Here is a 20336-nt window from a genome sequence, read left to right on the forward strand (position 1 = left end):
AAGTATAGTAGTGATGTGCAACCTATAGTGAAAGGAATTCGTGAGAATAGAAAATGAAGGAATTACGTGAGACTTGCAATGAAGAGAGCTGCTATAAGTTGGAATTGCCATGGACATCACCGTATTGGGACTCTGATGAAAGAAAATACGTCAAAATTTGAGATGGAGACAATTGTTTAAGAAAAGCATTCCATCAATTTCCATACCTCGCTACGTCATATGGTTTACCAGCACTGATTCAGGCAAGGACGATCCTGCCTCACAAATTTGTTGTCATTCTTCTTGGAGGTCTATGAGGCAGCAGACAGCGATAAAGCTTATGATATTATTTATCTAGACTTTAGTAAGGCATAATTTTGATAGGGTCGCACACGAAAGGTTCGAGCACACACTATAGACGGCGATATTTTAAAATAGATAGAATCCTGGTTGAAGGGACGGAAGCAGAGAGTATTAATAAATGGAACTAAGTCAGATTGGGGATTAGTAACTAGCGATGTACCACAGGGATCAGTACTCGATCCCTTAATTATTTATTATATGTATAACTTATCTAGACTTAGGAATCACTAGCAGTATTAGCAAATATGCCGATGACACAAAAACGGTGTGTATCATTAACTCGTCTGACGATTGCCATAACTTAACCCATCACGTCCCGAGGTGTTCCACACCTCCGACATCCCCCAGTCCCGAGGTATTTTCGAAATTTTTTTTTTTGCTAAAACCTTCGCTTTTGGTGAGAAACATCGAAAATTCATAGAGAAATCGCTCACCTGAGGTTTGAAATACCCAATCCAGGTAGGAGTTCCTCCTTACCTGACTGGATTTTCTAACATGCTGGCACCAAAGAAAACGAGTTCTATGGGATGGTAACTATTTTATCCACTCATAAACGGTATTTATTTCTTTACTTGGTACAAATGTATATGTAGTATGAGAGTATATTGGTTTTCAAGCAGTAATAAAGGCATTATAAGCATTGTTTCACTCACTAACTAATCACCATACCTGACCTTTTTTTGCCACATTACCTGATCATTATTTCTGGCTGTTTCTTCTAATGCTATGTAAACATTGTCCTCCACATTGTCATCGATTGGGGAATCATTCTGGCCCTGAATATCTTTACTAGCCAGATCACTGGTAACAGGTCCATTGCCGAGACAATGGCGTGAGGGGGGGAGGGGGGAGGTTATGTGGTGTAAGGCATTGTCCCTGCTTGGCATCTTGTAGAGGAATAGAGGAAAGTGTCCCGTGTATACATACGAAAAATCACGCGCGAAAATTGAAAATTGTGCAAATTAGGGACCTTGCAATTGCACGACGTACTAGTACGTCGCCGGGACTGGAAAATGCAAATCGTTGCAACGTACCCATACGTCAACGGGATGGGGCGGGTTAAACAAGGAACTCGATATTGTCCAAATGGTCTAAAAACTGGCAAATGGAATTTAACATTAAAAAATATAACATACTTAACGTAGGCAAGACCACTGGAGACACTAAATAAAACTTAGATAAAGAAATTAGTAAATCGGATTGTGAGATTGATCTAGGAGTTATGGTTGGTAAAGACCTCAAACCAAGGTAACAGTGTATTAATGCGAGAAATAAAGCAAATAAGGTCCTAGGCTTTATTTCGCGATGCATTAGCAATAGAACATATGATGTAATAATGCAACTTTATCCAGCATTAGTAAGGCCACATTTAGACCACGCCATGGAATTTTGGTGTCCGCACTATATTTTTCATTCATTGCCAGACGCCATGTATCCCAGATGGGGTGGCCAATGGCTTAGAGTTAATTGTTTTACAGGGAGGGGCACTAATCCTCCACCAACCCCACATGACATGTAGGGATGCCAACAGCATCTGGTGTTCCCAGGCAGTCACCCATCCAAGTACTAACCAGACCCAACGTTGCTTAACTTCGCTGATCGGACGGGAAGCGGTGTACTCAATGTGGTATGGCCGTACTATATAATGGATATAAATTTTCTAGAAAATGTACAGAGAAGAATGACAAAAATGATACATGATGTTCGGAACCTTTCATATGAAGACAGATTAAAAAGACTAAATCTACACTCACTAGAAAGGTGTAGAGTAAGGGGAGATTTAATTGAGGTGTTCAAGTGGATGAAAGGAATAAATAAGGGAGATATTAGCAAGGTACTTGAAAATAAGCATACAGGATGGAACCAGAAATAATGGTGTCAAATCAGATAAATTCTGTTTTAATAAGGAAAAAAGGGCAGCTACAAGATGGGTACCAAGCTTCAGGGATCTAAGATACGAAGAGCTACTAGAAAAAATTGAATCTACCAACACTACAGGAAAGAAGGAAAAGAGGAGACCTGATTATGCTATATAAATGCACCTCGGAAAGAGAAAATAGACATAAATGAGCATATCACCTTTCAGGAAGCGTTAGCAAGACGACACTGCAAAAAAGTTTATAAAAAGAGGGTCGATAAAGACGTAAGGAAATTTCCAAATAGGGCAACTGATCATTGGAAAACACTACCTAATGAAATATTGTGTGCCAAAAGTATTAATAAATTTAAGGGTATGTATGATAAAGATGGTTTAATACACGGGACAGAATGAGTCTGACTCATTAGTGTAAAGATACAATTAGGTAAGAACAATTAGGTAAGAACACACACACACACACACACACACACATATGGTGGCTTAAATGATAGAGCACTCGACTTCTAGCCCAAGTGACGCGAGTTCGAGCCCTCTTTGGTGCTGCTGTTGGTGGAAAATAAGTTCTCTAATGTAGCGCGCCGTGGTGGAAGACCTGTAAGGGTTCAAGACTTGATGAAATATAGATTAGGCAGTCTGCTTCCTTGTGCCAAAACCTCACTTCAGCCTCAGTGAGGCCTGGCAGCGTTTTGGCATTCCTGAAGAGCAACTAGGGTCAGCCTGTTGGCCCACTTAGGTTAGGATACTGCTATACGTCAAGTTGTATATATTCAGCCACTGGCTGCAGTAAATATTTAAACCGAAAATTATCAGTTCTGTGAAGCACGATGTTATCATTTTCGGCAATGCGCCTTATGCCTTTGCACCAGACTCAGGCTGTGTGTGTGTGTGTTCTTACCTAATTGTTCTTACCTAATTGTATCTTTACAGGAATGAGTCAAGCTCGTACTGTCCCGTGTCTTAAACCATATTTATCGTACATATCCTAAAATTTGTGAATTGTTTTGACACACACTATTTCATTCGGTAGTGCATTCCATTGATCAATTGCTCTGTTTGGGAAACTGAATTTCCTTACGTCTTTATCACCTCTCCTTATGCAGTTTTTTGCAGTGTCCTCTTGCTGATGCTTCTCCATGTGTTAAGTAATCATTTATGTCTATTTTCTCCTTCCCTGATATGCACTTATATAGCATTATCATGTCACCTCTTTTCCTTCGCTCCTGTAGTGTTGGTAGATTCAGTTTATTTAGTCTTTCTTCGTAGCTTAGGTCCCTTAAGCTTGGTATCCATCTTGTAGCGGCCCTTTGAACTTTTTCAATATTGTCTATGTGCTTTTTGAGATGAGGACTCCAGACTACTGATGCATATTCCAGGGTTGGTCTAATGAATGATGTTATTATCCTTCTTAGCATGTCTTCATTTATGTATGTGAATGCTATTCTCATATTTGCAAGCAGTGTATACATGTTCCGTACCTTCTCACTGATGTGGTCAGCCAGAGATAGTCTGTTAATGATGATCACACCTAGGTCTTTCTCTCTTTCTGATGTGTATAGGGTTTTATTTCCTAACTTATAATCCCAATCAGGTCTTTTTCCACTTTTACCAAACTTGATTACATGACACTTCTCCACATTGAATTCCATTTGCCATGTAATACTCCATTCGTGAAGTTTATTTAATGTTTCTTGTAGCTCTTTACAAGAGTCTGTTAGTAATTCTCCTTTGTATTTTTGCATCATCTGCAAACATATTCAGATAGCTCTCATTTCCAGTGTTACTGTTTATATCATTTATATACACTAAAAACATGATTGGTGCCAGCACTGAACCCTGTGGTACTCCACTAGTCACTTCTTTCCATGATGAGTAGTTTCCTCTTAGTACTGTTCTCATTTCTCTTTTTATGAGAAAGTCTTGCATCCAACAAAACAGTTTGCCTCGAATTCCTCCTTGATGGTACAGTTTCCATAAAAGTCTTTGGTGTGGTACTGTGTCAAAAGCTTTCTTGAAATCTAAATAGATACTGTCCACCCATCCTTCCCTTTCCTGTATTGTGTTTGTTACTCTGTCATAGTAGCTCAACAGATTAGTAACACCAAAAACCAAACTGTCTTTCTGTTATCATACTGTGTTCTTCTAGATGATTTACCCAAGCTTTTCTTATAAGCTTTTCTAATACCTTGCTTACAACACTGGTCAGTGATACTGGTCGGTAGTTGAGTGGATTTTGTCTATTTCCTTTCTTGAATAAGGGGACAATATTTGCTTTTTTCCAAATATCAGGTAGTTTCCCTTGACTCAAGGATTTCTTGAAAATTAAAAATAATGGTTTACTTAACTCCTTTTCACATTCTCGTAGTACCCAACATGAAATTTCATCAGGACCACTTGCTTTTCCTCTGTCTAATCTACTTAACTCCTCCTGTATTACTTTCTCTGCTATTTGTATATCTGGTAGTATGTGTGGACATGCATGTTCCACATAGTCCCTCTCAAAATTTTCTTCTTCTGTAAAAACTAATTGGAAATTCTTATTTAGTGCTTCACAAATATCCTTCTCTTGTGTATAAGTGATTCCCTCGTCCGTAATTGATTGTATTATATCTTTTACTTTGGTTTTGCTTCTGATATAGCTGTAAAACAGCTTTGGTTGATCACTACTTTTATTTGTTATATCCTCCTCAAACTGTTTTTGGGCTTCCCTCCTTGCCTGTTTGTAATTATTATACGCCCTTTCACTATTATGTCTTCTGTATCTATTCCACAACAAATCTCTTCTTTCTTTTGATTTTTTATATTCTGTATTGAACCATTTCTGTATTTTCTTATCTGCTTCTTTGTGCTGTGGGATGTACTTCTGGACTCCTATTTCATAAAATTCACAGATTTTTTTATATACAGCATTTAAATCTTGTCCTCTAAGCTCATTTTCCCAATCAGCTTCTAAGAAATACTTCTTTAGGTCTTGATAATTTCCCTTTTTATAGTTTAGGCTCTTTTTGTAACTGTAATTGCTGTTCACTATGTCATATGCTATCCTGAAGTTATAATTTAGTACTGCATGATCGCTTTTGCCGAGTGGAGGGTGATATATTAAACTGTCAATATCATTTTCTTGCCTAGTAAATATTAGATCTAGCACTGAAGGTACATCAAGTCCTCTTTTTCTGGTGGCTTCCCTCACATGTTGCGTTAGGAAGAACTCTTGTACGAGATCCAGGAGCTTTTGGTCCCAACAGCTTTCTTGGCTAATTATATCTACTGTAGAGTATTCCAATTTATATTTGTATTGAAATCCCCAGTTAGTATAATTCTTTCTGATTTCTCTTCCATTTTATGTAGTAATGATCTTAAACTCTGAATTGTACTCTATGCCAGGTCCTCATATTCATCTCTTTCCCATGTGTTTGATCTGGGTGGCATGTACAAATTGGCTACAATTACTTTACCTTCAGATGTGTTGATCTCTACTGCAATCAGTTCTACTTGTGATGGTATATCTAGTTTTATTTCATTGACTTTTAGATTTTTCTTAGTTAATATTATAATTCCTCCTCCTTTTTTTAAATTTCTGTCTCTTCTCCATATATTGTATTCCTCTAAGTTTAGTATGTCATTGGATATCCTTGGTGTTAATTTTGTTTCAGTTAGGCATATTATTTGTGGTTCATTTTCTCTGACATAATCATTCATCTCTCGTAATTTAGATACCATTCCATCCACATTTGAGTACATCAACTTTATCATCTTGTTTATATACTTGTCATGACATGGTTCTACTACCTTTCTCCTTTTTCTTCCATCCTGTTTGTGTACCACTTTCGTATCTGCAATCCTATTACTTTGTGAAAAAATTTCTTCTTCTCCTCTTCTGATCTTCCCTCATTTTTTGTTTTTGCTTCCTTCCTTTTCTCTTTCAGTAATTCCAGTTCCTCTTGTGTTAGTCATCTTTTTATCCATACATTTTTGAACTCCTCTTTTTCCATAAGATTCTTTGCATTTTTTAGTATCTCTTCCACAGTGTTTACACTCTGGAAAGTCACCTTTAGAGGTCTTGTCTTGCTTTTCTCATATTTCCCTAACCTTTTGTGTTCCTCTATGTCTTTACTACAGATTTCCTCTGATACTTCCTTCAGTAAGCTCATTACATTTGCCATCTCCTTTTTGTCTCTTGTGATCTTGTTTTTTACTTCTTCCTCTTCTATACCAGTGATTACTATAGATTTGTTTATATCTACTGAATCTCTGACTAACTTTGGATTGTTTTGGATTATTGTTTTCACTTCCTTTTTAATGCTTTTTTCCTCCACCCTTGTTTCTAAGTCTTTCTTTACTGTCACCATTTCAGCATACGTGGTTTCCACATCATTTTTTTTAGCTTTGCACAGCTTCATTCACCTGTGTTATCTTCTCCTCAATATCACTGCTCTGGTCAGTAAGAGTGCTTACTTGCCTAATTGTCTCTGTGTCATTTTTTAACTCTTCCATAACACTCTCGTGATTGACTACTGTACTTGCAATTTCACTCATTTTCTTCCTAAGTGTACTCAATTCCACTGTTAGTTCACTGATGGTTGTGTCTTTCTTATCGGCCTCCCTTCCTAGTTTTTCTATTTCTTCCTTTTGCAAGTGCATCTGCTTCTTTATTTCAACAATTTCATTTTTGAAAGCCATTTCTAGTTTGTTTACACGTTCAACCAGTCTATTGTGAGTCTCCACTTCAACCAGTTCTTGGTAGAAATCATCATTTTGCTTTTTACTTTTATCCCTTTTCTTTTCCAAATTTGCTTTACTAAAGTATGTATCCATTTTGCAATACTAAAAGTGCAAAGTATATACTTACAATCCCCGTGTTGTTGTAGCCTAAACAAACCTCAGATGACTCAGCATATTCTTTCGTCTTGTTTTTCTTTCCTGTTTGAACAAGTCTTGTTTAAACTTATTATTTTTTTCCTTTTAATAATGAAAAATCATTTAGTCTAACCTAGTACAGAGCTTGACTCATGCAAAGATACTAATTTAGGTAATGCCACTGGCCGTGTTGGTTCGGTACGGAGCGCCGATGTCGCACGTCCTACTCGGTTGAATCCCTCTACGTGTGTGTGTGTGTGTGTGTGTGTGTGTGTGTGTGTGTGTGTGCTAACTTCTCCTAGGCTATTTCTCCCTGGGGAGGGGATAAGGATTACTTTCCTGGTATCCCTGTTTGTCGTAAGCGGCGACTAAAAGGGGCCTTTTTGTCTCCAGTCTTTCTCTTTTGAGTGTCCTCTTCTGCTTTTCTGTCCTATCTCTCTTTTTGATATTTCCATGTTTCTCCCGACCTTTATTTTTTCTCTACTCCTATAGTGCCATATAGCCATGTTATGGTTTGGTGCTATTCCTTCCTAGGCTATGAGAGAGATTTGAATGAAACTTCCCAGGTGAGTTCATCGGGTTACCAGAAAGGTTTTTCACTATAAAAATTTTTCCAACCCTTGTTTTTAGCAAGTCAGTTCGCCTAACTAAATTAAAAACTCTCACAAATATTGAAGGGAAGGCTTTTTTTTTTTTTTTTTTTTTAATGTGTCCGACTCTGGGCATAGGTGTTCGAAAAGTTACTGTGTAGTGGAAAAGGTTTAAGTAAAGTTTTAATAAAAGTGAAGTTTTACGTACAATATTGCAGTTTCTCCTACAGCATATGCTGGAAATGTCCCCCAGAGGCCTGAAGACATGTCTGCACACGACGCTGCATATTGTCGAACACATTCTGAGGGGTGGCGGGAGTTACCTGGTTGATGTGTTGGGTAATTGCTGTCTTCAGCTCCTCCAGAGTGTGCGGACTGTTCTCATACGCCTGTCCCTTCAGTGCACCCCAGAGATAAAAATCCGGAAGAGTGATGTCTGGAGACCTAGCAGGCCAGATTCCACGGGAGATTATGTGATCAGCAAAGAAGTCTTCCAAAAACTTTAGTGATGCATGGGCCATGTGTACAGTTGCCCCGTCTTGTTGGAACCAGCCTTCTTCAATCTCACGCTCATTGAGCTGGCCTGTGAATGGTTCCAGAATGTGAGTGCGGTACCGTTCTGGGTTTATGGTGTCATTGAAGAATATTGGCTCAATAACACGTGTACGACTTAAGGCACACCATACTCCAACTTTCTGATCATGTAGAGGAACTTCCTTTAATTCACGCGGGTTTTCAGTGATCCATAGATGAGTGTTCTGGCTATTCATGTACCCAGAAAGTTGAAAGCATGCCTCATCTGTGAAGAAGGTTACATCAAGGATGTCCTCACCTTTGTCCAGAAGAAAGTTCAGAAACCAATTACAGTAATCAACGTGGAACTGGTGATCACTCTCAGCTGGTGCACTACCAACACCTTGTATGGAAAGAACTTCAACTCCTGCCGCAGAATGTCATATGCTGTACTCTTTGCCACATGGATCTGTTGGGATAACTGTCTTACAGACTTCTCTGGACTTTTCGGCATCATTTCCTGGACCTCAATAACTTTCTCTTCTGAGGTTGAGGGCCTACCAGTTCGGGGAGTGTCTGCAACACTGCCCATTTCATGAAATTTGACTATCAAATTTCGCATGGCATTACAATGGGGCACCTGTGCATCTGGAAATTGCTGGGCGAACCTTTGTTGCATGGTATCTGTGAATTTTCCATTGTTACATAACACATGCTCCACCAGGAATATTTGCTGTTCAATCGTCAACACCATTATCACTCAGCCAATATGGATGTGCACTCCCAATCGCAGTCAACTGTCAACTGAGTCGGGCATTCCAAAACATCTATGAGCAAGCAGTAATGCCGTCTACCACAAAGTGGAAACGTGGGGCACACAACTTACAGGTCTCGTATGCAATACCATATGTATAACTTTAATGTCATTACAAATTTCTCACTGCATGGAAACTTTTCAGACACCCTGTGTGTGTATATATATATATATATATATATATATATATATATATATATATATATATATATATATGTATGTATGTATATAGTAGTCCTTTTATTATCCAGACGCCCACTATCCCGACTCCCCACTACCCAGACACTTTGAGCCTGGGCCTTTGGAACCCAAAAATGGCCAAAAAACGTAAAAAAACAAAAAATCTGACTTTTTTTTAAACTGTACTTTGAAATTGGTGTGCAGCGCCAAACAGCTGTATTTACGTGCACCCGTTGCTTCCCCCTCCCCAAACACCACCTAACTACCATCCTGACTAGACGCTTATCGCAATGGATGCTGCATGTGCTCGTTTTTGTGAATAAACAGTGAATAAATTGCAATACCTCGTCACTAGACCACATAGGAATTTACTGTGCTGTGCAGTGTTATGAAATTAGAATTCAGAGTGTAAAGATTAAGTACAGAGTGCAAACTGGCGGTTGAAACTGGCGTGGTGCAGTTAAGAACAGAATGTGCAGTGTTAACAAGTACAACTCGCAGAGCAAAGGATTAAGTGCAGCACAACATAGAATTACTGTACATGCTTCAAGAGCATTTTCATCACTGCCAGAGCCTTAGAGGAGGTTGGTTAACCTTCGTAATGGACGGCCACGGATGTGTTGTAAGCACCCTGTACACTGCTAAAGATTTCCATACTCACCTCTAATTCCTCATTCTCTGGTTCCTTTTCATTTATTTCATGCTCTCTGTCCCTTAATTGTGTGAATAGGGTCTTAAATAGGTGCTGTACAGGTCCAATAGGGAGTAAGTTATGTGGTTTTCAAAGTTAGGCTGGGTTAGAGTCCATAAGTATCAGTCCAGGAGGCAGGGGCCCATTATCCAGATGGACCCACTTTCGGGACATGCCTTTGGCTGTATTACATCGGATAGTGGGAAGATTACTGTATATATTTACAGTATATATATATATATATATATATATATATATATATATATATATATATATATATATATATAGATAGATAGATAGATACAGGGTCTTCATGAAATTTGTGTACAAGATTTAATGGGTGATATAGAACACCATAATAAATATTTTTTCTGCCATGGAGGTTTGTCTGGAAACGTCTCCCTTCGGTCCTACAACAAAGAAAACATCAGAGTCAAGCATTACTTCCTGAATGCATTACAGTGTAATATTATTGTCAAAACTGCATGTTAATTTAAAGAAAATCCTCACATTAATGTCCAAATTGTTTTATTAATGGTAAAACAGTGTAATAATGAAACTGTCTCATTTGGGGGCTAACGATCATTTCATTATCATAGACAAGATGATGTAGGCTCGTACTGCACTGTTCTATCATTTGCGAATCAGACGCTGTACATGTAACATGGAGCACTTCACGAATGCCGAAGTGGCTGATATGCACCTGGTGTATGGTGCTGCTGATGGAAACTCCAGAAATGCTGTGAGGTTGTACCAAGAGCTCTTCCCGAGTAGATGTTTGCCGTACCATCAGATGTTTATCTCTTTGCACCAGCGACTGCATGAAAGGGGAACATTCACTGTAAACGTGCATGAAAATGGTTGCCCTAGACTTGTACAAACTCCAGAAATGGAAGAAAATACTACAAATGTTTGCGAACAGTCCAGACACGGCACGTGAGTTGTTGCACGTACTCCCGGTGTATGTCATGTCCTGGTGTGGGAAGTGTTACGTGACCAACAGCTTCAACCATATCATCAACAGAGTCCAAGCATTGCTACCTCGAGATTATCCTTTACCTGTGGAATTTGCACAGTGGTTCTTGCGGCAGACAGAGGTGCAACCTGATTTTCTGTCTTATGTGTTGTTCTGTGCCGAGGCATCATTCAGTTGTCATGGTGTTTTCAATATGTACAATGCTTATGTTTGGGCAGGAGTAAAACCACACTGACCGATGGAATAAGTATGAAAAAAGTTCTATAACTTTGGAAGCGGCTATAGTAAAGGCTGATGATAAGGAACTCTTAGAGTCAGAAACTACGAAGTTTGAAGGTAAATTAGAAGAATACTTAACTGTAGTAAAGACACTAGAGTCAGAATTAGCTGAACCTGCCACGGAAACACAAGTTGTGGCACAGCAGAGTAGAGCTGTGTTACCACAAATAACGCTTCCGAAGTTTGATGGGGAGCAGAACTGGAAATCTTTCTGGGACCAGTTCAAATATTTGGTACACGATAGAACAGAGCTCCCTTAAGTCAGTAAACTTACATATCTGTTAGGACCCCGCTGAGGGGGGTCACCTTGACGTGGTGGCGGGGCTTGAAATGTGGCTGGCAGTGCCACCTACTTTGGAGGCATGCCTACCTTTGTAGGGTTCGGCATTTGTCAGTGTCGTGGACCAAGCACCCCCTACATCACTGGTGGAGGAGGCCTGCTGGTGATGCTAGTCCCTGCCCACTTGCCATCTAGGGCAGGACTGTTGCCTCCCCACGTGTTTGCCGTGCGTGGCATCCCGAAATGCTGGGAGACAGGAGTCCTGGAGGTTGAGCGATGCTGCACGGTGCGTCCTGCAGCTAGCAATACACCTCTTTGGTCCCTTATTCTGGCTAGACGGGCGGCCTGGTTGGGCCCGACCAGGTCAAGCGGCTGGTCATGAGTTGGCTAGGGTCAAGTGGGCACTGGGGGACCTGGTGGCTCCTATTGTCCTGGAGTCACCCTTGTCCGGGTCCCCCAGTGGTTACCTGTGTATACTACTCTGCTACCCCTGGGGTCGTCAGTGGTTCTGTCCCTGACATATGGCCTCCCCCTGTTGGGCTCCATGGTGGGTGGGGGGGTGGGGGAATGAAGTTTTTTTTAGTGGTACATGGAGCTTCACGACAAACCTCTTGTTGACGACACGGCATCTGTCCCTCGCCATTCTTCGGACTCCACCTCACATATTGTCACTCTGGAGCCTTTCCAGACCCGTGGCGTTTATCCTCCTCTACCCCAGCGATCAGATGGGACTGGGAGGCGGTCACGTCGGGTTGGTGGGGCTATGAGGCAAGGTCTTGATGAGTCTGAGCCTGTAATATACACCAAATATCTGGTAATGAAATCCTCTGAGGAGAAGTCAGTGCTGGACATTGATATTTTTGACCTGCACCGGGCCATAGTTTCTACATGTGGGAGGGAACCGAAAATCTCGACACAGGGAGACGGAGGCATTCTGGTTGAGGTGTCCTCCCCAGAAGAGAGCTCCAGTCTCATGGCTCTGAAGTCTGTCTCGGGTTCTGGTATTTGCTGTGTACCACATGCTTCTTTCAACAGTTGTAAGGGCGTCATATTTTCTCGTGACCTACTCCGATATTCAGAGGGACGGTTGTTGGAGGAATTGCAGTCATCAGGTGTTGTCAAAGTTGAGCGTCTACAGAAGAAAATAGATGGTGTCCTGACCCCTACTCAGACCTTGTTCCTGACCTTTAATAGATTAACTTTGCCTGCATCGGTGAAACTTGCTTGGCTATCTCTTCCAGTGAAGCCGTATGTGCCAACCCCAAAGCGTTGTTTCCACCGTCAAGGTTATGGCCATGTTAGCCGCTTTTGCCATCATGCACAGGCTGGCCTTCCTGCTATATGTGTCTCTTGTGGCAGACAAAGTCATACCAATGACTGTCCAGGCCCTCTTAAATGCTATCACTGTGGGGGTCCGCATGCTGTAAATTCTAAAAACTGCCCACGCTACTGTCTAGAAAAGGAGATTTTGTCTATTCGAACGACTGAGAGGGTTTCGTTTCTTGAAGCTAAGAAGATAGCCCAGACTCGCTTTTTCCAGCCCAGAATTACTTATGCTGCTGTCCTTACTGGAGTGTCTGTGCGCCACCCTGTATCTCAGAGGCAGCCTCGACGTATTCCAGTACCCACTCCTTCAACTCATGATATACAGAATGCTGTCCCCATGGTTACTACTGTTGGTGAGAATGATGCTTGCCTGACTGCTACTCCGACTGTTTCTGCCCCTACTTCGGCGGCTGACGCCTTGCACACTTTTGTGGTGGTGGCAGACGACAACATTGACCGGACCTCTTCTCCCGTTGAAGCCAGTATGCCCGAGGCTCCATCTGTACCTGGTAAACGTCACCGTAGTTCATCAGAGTCCTCTGAACATGAAGACCGGCCACCTAAAGTCTCTGTTGTTGACCCTTCTGTTGACACCTCTCTTGTTCCCTCTGTCCAGCAGGCTGAGGGATCTAGCCAGGAGACTGCTGAAGCTGATGGTTCAGCTCTGGTCCAGTCCCCACCTGGGGATGTTGGACCACTTGTTGGTGCTTCAGATCTGAAGCATAGGATGGCCTCCTCAAATGACTCTAGACCTGTGGACTCTACTTCCACTTCTGGGGCTTCTGGTGGGGGCACTGGCCGTCCTACACCTCCAAAGACAGCCCCCAAGCCACTTACCAAACAAACTGGTATGCCCACTCCAAGAAGGAGTGTTGTAAAACTTACTTCCCCATCCTCACGTCTGTCTTCAGATGTTAGACAGAGGGTGCGGGTTTCTGGTGCTAGGCAGGCTCCTGTGAAGGGTCTTCATAAGCATCAATCCAAACCCGCTCGCTCGTCAGGTGCACAGTCCCACACTTAATCATCATTCCTCCATTATGGGTTCTATCATCCAGTGGAATTGTCGGGGTTTACGTGCAAACTATGAGGAACTGTGTCATCTTGTTTCTCAATCTACTCCTCTGTGCATATGCATCCAGGAGACCATGGTGGGTGATACTGTTCCTTCCGGTCCTTCTGGCTACCATGCCTTTTATTCTGATCCTGTGCCAGGCCAAGGTCATCATGGAGGTGCTGCTATCTTCCTTCGCAAGGATATTCCATACAGTCATCTGGACATCTCCACTCCCCTGCAGGCTGTTGTCCGGATGTTTTTACGTCGACAGTATACAGTTTGCAGTCTTTATCTTCCTTCTAGTGCTACTGTTGCAAGGGCGGATCTGGAACGCCTTATTCATAACCTTCCTTTTCCCTTTCTGTTACTAGGAGATTTGAATGGTCACCATCCTCTATGGGGAAATAGTGAGGCCAACCCTCGGGGTGTAATGCTGGCCTCTTTAGTGGAAGATGAGGAGTTAGGCATTTTCAATACTAATTAAATGACATATTTCCATAGTCAGACTGGAACTTTTACTGCCATTGATTTGTCTTTATGCTCAGCTGATGCTGTTTTAGATTTTACCTGGGATGTGTTGCCATGCCTGTATGGCAGCGACCATTTTCCATTACTTTTAACTACTAGTGCTGGTGGACCTCAGCCACGTCTTCCTCTCTGGCTTCTGGATAAGGCTGACTGGCCAAGTTTCAGGGAATTAAGTTCCATTTCCCTTTCTGTCAACGAGTTTGGCTGTCTTACTGAGGCTGTGTCATATTTCAATACCGTGTTGCATTCAGCAGCCCTGTTATCTATTCCAAAAACGAAGGGTCAATTTCCTAAACGTCCGGTTCCTTGGTGGAACTCTGAGTGCAGTTCCACAGTGAGAGCCAAACGAGTCGCCTTCTCTCGACTTCGTCGCCACCGTAGGGATCCTCAGTATTTGGTGGCGTATCAAAAGGCACGAGCTCATATGAGGCGGGTTTTAAAGCAGGCCAGGCATTCATCCTGGAAGAATTATGTTTCCTCCATCAATTAGACGACTTCCATCACCCGGGTGTGGAACCAGGTGAGGAAAATTTCAGGAAAATTTACTGTTCACTCCCCTCCTGTTTTATCTGCAGCAGGTGGAACTGTGGCTGATCCATTTGCTGTTGCAGAGTTGCTTGCTGATCATTTTGCCAGTGTGTCAAAGAAGGATGCAGATACGCCTTCGGCTTGCCACCGTCGGCGCCTAGAGTCTCGTGGTCTCAGTTTTGCATCTTCTGGAGGAGAGTCTTACAATGTTCCATTTTCAATTTCTGAACTCCAGGCGGCTTTGTCCCAGTGCCATGATTCCTCTCCTGGTTATGATGATATTCCTTATGCCTTTTTATGCCACCTGTCTGATGAGTCCCTGTTGTTTTTGCTTTCACTGTTTAATAAGATCTGGTGTTCTGGGGAGTTTCCGGCTTGTTGGGGTGTTGCTGTAGTTATCCCCATCCCCAAACCAGGTAAGGACCACTTACAGGCGACGAATTATCGGCCTATTTCTTTGACGTCTTGTATATGTAAAGTTTTGGAAAAGATGGTCAGTGTTAGGCTTGTGTGTTTTTTTTAGAGAGAGGTGACTTCTTATCCTCTGCTCAGTATGGTTTTCGAAAAATGCGATCTACCTCTGATGCACTACTGTCCTTGGAATCTTCTGTCACTGAGGCTTTCTCCACTAACCAACACCAGGTCACGGTCTTCTTTGATCTGGCGAAGGCATATGACACTGCCTGGCGTCATGGTATTTTACTCTCTCTTCATGAGTTTGGTCTTCGTGGACGCTTGCCTATTTTTGTTCAACAGTTTTTATCTAACCGAATTTTAAGGGTGCGAGTGGGAGGAGTGCTTTCTACTGCCCGAGCTCTAGAAGATGGAGTACCACAGGGGAGTATCCTTAGTGTTACTCTGTTTGCTGTAGCCATTAACAGTGTCATTAGTGTACTTCCTGACGGTGTACGAGGATCACTATATGTCGATGACCTCTCGATTTCCTTTACCTCGTCTAGAATGTCTCTGATAGAGAGGAAGTTGCAGCTGGCTCTAAATCGAATTTTTGACTGGGCATAAACTCACGGTTTCCATTTTTCTTCAACAAAGACAGTGGCTATGCATTTTTGTCGCCTTCGAAGGGTTCACCCTGACCCTGACTTGTATCTCTATGGTAGGAGAATATCTTGTGTGGAAGAGACGCGGTTTCTGGGTCTTTTGTTTGATAGACGACTAACCTGGGTTCCTCATATTCGTTCTGTTAAGGTGGCTTGTCTTAAAGCTTTGAGTCTTTTGAGGGTCTTAGCTCATACCTCTTGGGGTGCTGACCGTCAGACCCTCCTCCTCTTGCATAGGTCTCTTATTCTTCCCAAACTTGAATATGGGTGTGAGGTCTACTCTGCAACAGATGCACGTCTCCGGTTGTTAAATTCTGTACATCATGCTGGTGTGCGTCTGGCAACCGGGGCATTCAGATCATCCCCGATTCCAAGCTTATTGGTGGATGCTGGTGTACTCCCCTTGGATTTGCGACGCCAGTTGCTAATAATGAGGTGTTGGTATCGTCTTCACCGCATTCCAGACTCAGTTTCTTGTGCCATCGTCTCCCAGGATTCCCGATCTTCTGCTTTTGACACCCGTCCTAATTTCCCAAAGCCATTTGGTTACAGGGTCCGGTCTGTTATGTTAGCCCTCTCTGTCCCGAGACTGGCAATTTGTCCTCATCGGATCTCAAGGGTGGGTTTTTGGCTGCTCCCTTGTGTGACATTCTGTAGGTCCGTTGTTGAAAAAAAGGGCTCATTTCCCTCTCATGTGTCCCTCTCCCTCTTTTTAGAACATGCCTCCATTCATGAGGGTTCTGTCCCCGTCTATACTGACGGGTCTAAGACTGATACTGGAGTAGGATTTGGTGTTGTCTTCCCTTCCTTTAGTAGGGGTGGTAGCCTTCCTGGCATTACTTCAGTGTATACAGCGGAACTGACTGCAATTTTATATGCTGTTAAAATTATTTTTACTCTCCCCCAATCCGTTTTTGTGATTTTTAGTGACTCGTGTAGTGCTTTGTCTGCACTGGAGTCTTTTAATGTATCCCATCCATTGGTTTTATCAATTTTAGATGACTTTTTCTTCTTGGCCGTCGTGGCCGCCATGTAGACTTCTGTTGGGTACCTGCACATGTTGGTGTGGTGGGCAATGAGAGGGCAGATACTTTAGCTAAAGCTGCATCTTCTCAACAGCCCCCAACCGACTACCCACTTCCTGCTTCAGATGTAACACCTTACTTGCGGCACGCAATTCATACGTGTTGGCAAAGACACTGGGATGTTGTTTCTCACAATAAACTAAAAGAAATCTTTCAGAGAGTGGTTGTGCCAAAGGCTCTTCCTTCTATGTCTCGGTAATTGGAGGTGGCTCTTGCTAGGCTTCGCATTGGGCATTCGCCGCTTACACATGGGTTCCTGATGAATGGTGAATCTCAACCGTACTGTGATGACTGTCTTGTTCCCCTTACTGTCCGTCACTTGCTGGTCGAGTGTCCGAGTCTGGGGGACCTACGTCAGAGATTCCTCCATAGGCATAAGGGGGCAGATGGTGCCTACTGTTTGTCCTCGATGCTTGGCAAAGCCTCTAGCGATTTTAGTGATGTTTTTAGTTTTCTTCAGGAGGCGGGCCTCCTTCCACTTTTATAAGTACTTGATATTTTATACACTATTATTTTATTATTTTTCAGTGTTTTGTTCCTACTACCAGATATTAACTTTAATTTGAATATGCACTTTTTATTTTGCTGTGCGTTTTACCTTGTCGTCCGGCGGCATATGACCCTGGCAGTTGCGCCGCCAGATTTTAATTATTTGCAATCAGTCGATCAGTCAATCAATCTGTTAGGACAGGTCAAAGGAACACCATATCAACTGATAAAAGAATTACCAGTAGAAGAAAATAATTATGAGGTGGCCTTGACCATCCTTAGGCAAAACTACGAAGACAGGGAGCAAGTTATTACTCAATTGTTGAAGGCTCCAATTGAATTACCTATACCTAGACACGATTTTGATTCCTTGGAAAAATTTAGAATTGCAATAAGTTGTAACTTAAAGGCCTTAGTCACCCAGGTTCGCATCCCGGCTGGGGCAGGGAACAGTTTAAGGATTTGAATTTCATTAAATCAGGCTTTACTGATCTACCAGAAGACCCGCTGACATGTGGTAAAAATACCCCCGCTAATACCAATACACCAGTCCTGTATGAGACAGCCCTAGCATATATTCAATATGGACGGTGGGTGTTAGCGCCGAAGTGGTGACATGTAGAGGTGTATGGTATGTAGGAGGACTACTGGGCCTTGATAGCAGGCTGTTAAACCTATGCCCAGAGTCGAACACATAAAAGAAAAAAAAAAAAACTTACGAAGATATTAAGGCATCAGACTGGGTGTTTTCAAGACTTATGTCCTTAAAGCTTCCACCGAAAACCTAGGATGCTTTGTATGGTAGGTACCAAAAGGATAATTTCTCCTGCGAAGAGATTGAGGAAGGCTTGATGCAATTCTGTAAACATTTGCAAGAACAGTAAAACCTACCGAGGTCAAACAGAAGACTGAAATAAAGAAAAAACCCAATAACCAACTGGTTGGGAAACCTAAGTCAGAGAAGACTAAATATGTGCCTAAAGAAGAGACAGGTACTTTCCTTAGCTCCCTAAAGGCTGAGGATAAAGTATTAAAGAAAGGAATAGACATGCTGAGGATATTAAGGAAGTAAAACCTTCCATGGTAAAAGACAGGAAACTTTGTGTATTTTGTGGTGAGCAACATTCCAGTGCATCTTTGCAACAGTATCCTGATTATGCTTCTAGAGTAGGAAAGCTTCAGGAATCGGGGTGTTGTATAATCTGTATGAACTCCAAACATACTTCCGCGGACTGTAAGACTAAACTAAATCTTTGTTTTAAATGCGAATAAGATCATCATCATAGTGCTTTATGCCCTAGGATGAAACCTGAGGTTCCTGAACCTGCAAGCGTCAATATGACAATTGCAAAAAGGAATGCTTCATTAGTAATGCCAGCTGCAGTTCCCATAGCCGATGTGAAGGTATTGATTGGGAATAGAAACCTATTAGTACCGGTATTTGCCCTGTTTGATACTGGTGCTCAGAAAACCTTCATTTCTGCAGACATTGTGAAGAAATTAAAGTTACCTATTATTGGGAAGGTAAATCTAGCCATTACAGGATTCTTAACAACTAAGAAAGCTCAGTCTTTTGATTTAGTTAGACCTGTAATACAATTAGGCAGATATAAATGCCGTATAACAGCAGCTGTGCTTGATAATATGGAGACAAGTATATATATAAAAGGATTGAAGGAAACCTCTGATCATCTACAAAGCTTAGGGGTAAAGTTGGCTACACGGAATGTGGAATCAGATACTGTGGGTCCCATAAAAATGATAATTGGTTCTGATTACTGTGGAAGATTACTACATAGGACTTTCAAAGGGAAGAAGGTACAGTTGTTCAAGAGTCCAGGAGGTAACCTTATTATGAATCAGTTACCTTTTCCAAAACAAGTTAAAGGAGAGGCCAAACTAGTAGACTCAGTCTTTGTTACCCCCACACAGTCATTGATGGTAGCTAGAATAGGTGCAGAATTAGAACCTTCTCAGATAAATGACTTGTTGGATGAAAATATTGAACCTGTGCACAAATTGTGGGACCTAGACAGTGTAGGAATACACTCTGAGAAACCAATCCCTGAAGATAAAATAACCTTGGATTTGTATAATCAGTCTGTGGAATTTATGGATGGACAGTATTGGGTAGGATTACCATGGAAACTAAATCATTCGGAGTTGCCAACAAATTACCAAGCAGCTGAGGCTCAGTTAAATTCTCTTCTACGGAAGTTGAGAGATAAACCAGAACATCTGACCATATATGATAACAGTATAAAGGATCAATTGAAGAATAAATTTATAGAAAAGGTAGGATTCTCTGTTAACCACAAAGAAGGACATTATTTACCACATCATGCTGTAAGCAAGGATTCAGTAACTACTCCCATAAGGATAGTATTCAATTGTAATAGTAAAGCATCCAAGGGATCAGCTAACTTGAACGATTGCCTATACTCTGGACCTACACTAACAGAGAAGTTAGGGAATGTGTTACTAAGATTTAGAGAGAAACCTTATGCTTACACAGCAGACATTAGTAAGGCTTTTCTTAGAATAGGACTGAGAGGAGGATAGGAAATTTACAAAATTCCTCTGGCCTCATGATCCTTAAAATGAGGATAGTCCATTGAAGACTTACTGTTTCCGATCGGTGCTCTTTGGGTCTTGTGCTATAGTCCTTTCCTACTTTGCAACACTTTAAAGCATCATTTTGAAAATGCCAAATGCCCAGAAATAGGGCAGGCTTTTTACATGGATAATTTGCAAGGTGTTGCTGATACAGAGTCGGAAGCATTGAAGGCTTATGAAATAGCCAATTCCGAATGTGGGAAGGCAAATTTGCCGTTACAGAGCTGGAATACAAATTCACCGCTTTTGAGGAA

The 20336-nt window shown here is 41.8% G+C and overlaps 1 pseudogene; it reads right to left on the minus strand.

Moving 5' to 3' along the window:
• Window positions 1–1864: 1864 nt before the first annotated feature.
• Window positions 1865–1983, minus strand: LOC145414340 (5S ribosomal RNA; annotated as a pseudogene).
• Window positions 1984–20336: the final 18353 nt, after the last annotated feature.

The sequence above is a fragment of the Coenobita brevimanus genome, chromosome 98 (assembly GCF_032717465.1).
Source record: "Coenobita brevimanus isolate Jiangsu-jjx chromosome 98, ASM3271746v2, whole genome shotgun sequence".
Classification (NCBI taxonomy): domain Eukaryota; kingdom Metazoa; phylum Arthropoda; class Malacostraca; order Decapoda; family Coenobitidae; genus Coenobita; species Coenobita brevimanus.